The sequence below is a fragment of the Sceloporus undulatus genome, chromosome 2 (genome assembly GCF_019175285.1).
Source record: "Sceloporus undulatus isolate JIND9_A2432 ecotype Alabama chromosome 2, SceUnd_v1.1, whole genome shotgun sequence".
NCBI classification, from domain to species: domain Eukaryota; kingdom Metazoa; phylum Chordata; class Lepidosauria; order Squamata; family Phrynosomatidae; genus Sceloporus; species Sceloporus undulatus.
Window position 1 is genome coordinate 242,959,419 of NC_056523.1, and position 3,601 is coordinate 242,963,019.

The following is a 3,601-nucleotide window of genomic DNA, read 5'->3' on the forward strand; positions in this document are numbered from 1 at the left end:
CTGCCGAGGCACGGAGAGTGGGACATCAGCGCTACTTTTAAAAGTAGCTTTATGAGCATTATTACTGTCTGTTACTGTTGTTGGTAATTGTCCTCAAGTCAATCTCAAGCCATGGTAACTGTATTGACTCTTGTATAATTCGAACCCAGATTTTAGGGTCAATATTTGGGCATAAATTTCTCAACATATATACAGTACTCATGTATAGGTCTAGAAATTTTACTCAAAAAATTGACCCAAAAAACCTGAGTCGACTTATCTACAGGTCAATGTAAGTACTGTACTTTCATTTTTATTTTAAAAAGGAACCATCCCCTGGTGATAGGCAAGAGTGTAATCTGTCCTGGAAGCACTGACCCCACTCTATTCACTGGTCCATAAAGCCTTTAGTATGAGCACAAACATGCCTGCTGGAATTTTATAAGTATTTTGACATTGTTTTCCTTTGCTTCATCCTTTAGATCCTTTGTTACATGCTCCTAAGTTTTACTCTCAACTTATCCATGGGTCATGTCAAAATCCATAATTTTGGCCCCAAAACCCGCCCTTGACTTATACATGAAGTCGACTTATAGTCAAGTATATATGGTATTTATAATAGCCAAATGCATTGATTGTTCCTGTGCAGAATCCACTATGTTCAGGTGCACCCATGCTCAGGATTTGGCTTGTAGTTTGTCTCTGCTAATTGTAAATATTGGTGTATACCTCAGTGTCTCAAACAGCATGCAATACATGCACTACTTAACTGTCTGATTCAGTGATATGCTATTTAAAAAGTACAGGATTTTCCACAGCAGTGGATTTTTTCCACTTGTGCCAGTATAGTTCATGAATGTTATGCAAGTGGCTTTTTGGACAACTGGATTTTTTTTTTTTTTTTTGAAGAGACATTTCTTATCTCATGTCATTTTGATAAATATGAGAGTAACCCTGACTATCTGGCAATGGGACAGTACCACAAATAGGATGGAATGGTGGTGATGCCTGTTGCTTGTGTTGCACTGGTTTTGGCAGGGGTTTCAGAGGTGGTGCTGCATGAATAGCAGTAGAGCTATATTATCTGAGTCATCTCTTAGTGCATACCTATTTTCAGAATGCACTAAATGTAGTGAAAGAGTGCTGTGTTTTCCTTCTTGGAAACTTCTTACTAAAGACATCGTTAAGCAGTGCTAATAAGGGGTTTAAATTATGGGATAATTGGAATGGATGGTAACTCAAAAGCTTTAAAGGTCTTGTGATATGTTGAAAAATGCTGTTGTGGCATTAAAAGGATTTATCCCTTTCAAAGGTATTGATGTAATTTTTAAAAAGGCTGTAGTGCAGTCTTGTAGAAATACAGTTGCTAATGTCCCACGTAATGCTTGTCTATTATGTAGTGTTTTGTCTGGTTTTGCCTTAGAAAATAAAATTTAAAAAAACCTTTCCTGCCTTACCCTGTCTGGAAGATACTTTTTTCAAATTAAGTAATCAACTGAAAACTATTTGGGGGGGGGATCCTCCCTAGGACTAAACTGGGGGTAGGGAACATAACATTTCAGCTAAAAAAAATTTTTTTTAAAAAATTTCAAACAAATGAGTGGACACTTTAGAGCCTCAGAGTGGCTTTTGGGGCCACGTGGACCACACTCTCCCCACCCCTGCCACAATGGGGAAAGGGAAAAGAAGAAAACTGCAGTCCTACCTATAGCTTTAAAGCAAATGTCTGCTTTGTCCTTAAAATTCCCCTGCCAGTTTTTACAACATTGTGAAATGAAAAACTATTCCAACTGACTCTACTTAAGTGTACAATCTTTAGTTTTGAATGGATGCATTGCAATAATGTTGTGTGTGTGTGTTAGAGATTTTAAATATTGGATTGTTACCAGTTTTAAAGAATGTCTAAGTTGATCAGCTAACTTATATGTTGAACAGCCCCCTGCGTTCAATTACTTGCATGATTCTTATGCAAAGTAGAAGTCAAAAGTTTAGAGCTCTTAGGAAGTAATTCAATTCATGTTTATAAACAAATGTATTGGGGTTTTTTTAACTAGGTTTTTTAAACTGATTTTACTTTTACTGATTTTTATCTTTTGCGTCTATCTCTGTCTTCACCACTGTTTTATGTTATAATTTCTTCTTCTTCTCCCCTTTTATATTATTATTTTATCCTCCTGTTACTTAATATTATATTATATTATATTCAGACATATTTTGCCAATGCAAGATATGCAAAATGGAAACTAATCACCACCATAAAGTGAATATCTCTTTAAAGTGAATTACAATTTTTCTCCCACTTGCCAGTGCATTTGAAAGGCTAAAAACATATTTACACTATTATTTAGCAATTATGCAATAGCACTAGGCCTAAAAAGATGGAAAAGTAAAAATAACAAATAAAAAAATTACCAAAATTCAATACTGAGACATAATGTGTGCAAATGCTGAAAACAAATGGAGTATGGGTTATAGAATAGAACTGTACTGTATAATTGAAAAGCACCTTATTAGCTGAGCACTCTAAACCAAAGTGCCTTAAAGTGAGATATGTCTTATTACTATATTAAATTCAATACAATATGGTCGGCTCTCCCACCTGCAATCATATCCTTTTCCTGTAATCCATTCAAGGCATTATGTTTTATGCCTTTCTTTTCTAGAGGCTATGTACATTTATCACTTTCCATAAATCTTGCACAAGAGACTGTTGGTGCCAGAGCAGAAAATTCACATTTATGCACAGAATACAGAACTTTATTTGTTGGCTCAATGATAATGTGGCTTGAATGTATAATGATTAAAATAATATAGATATGCATTATATAAGGGTTAAATCTTGGCCAACTAAATGTTGTTATGTTTGCTTTAACAGTGTCTTGGAAAAACTAACAGCATCAATGAATGGGTTGACTGTCTCTCTCAGCTCCAGACTGTTTGCAACATAGCTAAGAAAGGTAGGTCTCTTAAAGCCCTAAATTATTTGGGCCCAAGATAACCAAGGGTTATCTCTCTACCTATACCAGCCAAATGATCCTTAAGTTGTGTCCTGCTTTGGTCCCTTTTGTGCCCAGTCAGTGGTGGCTGAGGATAGGGTTCAGAGGATTCTTTTTAGTGTTAATTTTATGGATTTTTATCTTTTGCATTTGTCTTCATCTTTACCACTGTTTTAATTTGTTGATGGGATAATTAGATTTTATTAGACACTATTAGATTTTAAAGCTGCTATACGTTTGCCCTATATACATGGTGTGGCAGATTATAAACATTGTCATTATTAATGCATTAAAGTGAACCGAGAGTTCCTGCATTGCAGAGGGTTGGACTGGATGGCCCTGGTGGTCTCTCCCAACTCTACAATTCTATGATTCTATGAACAAAGAGCCTATGGAAATTGAACGCAAATGTCACAGGGACACATTTCTTTCACTCACCTTTCTCTCCACTTAAAGAGTTTATTGACAAAATGGTTAACCATCTTTAGGGCAAATCAGAGTTCATTATAAACTACTATCTGAATATGTGTTTCCAAACATGATATTTTCTTCCTCAACAGCTATGTATATATATCCAATGCATAGAGAAGCAAGAGGGAAAGACTTACATACTCCTACTAGATGTT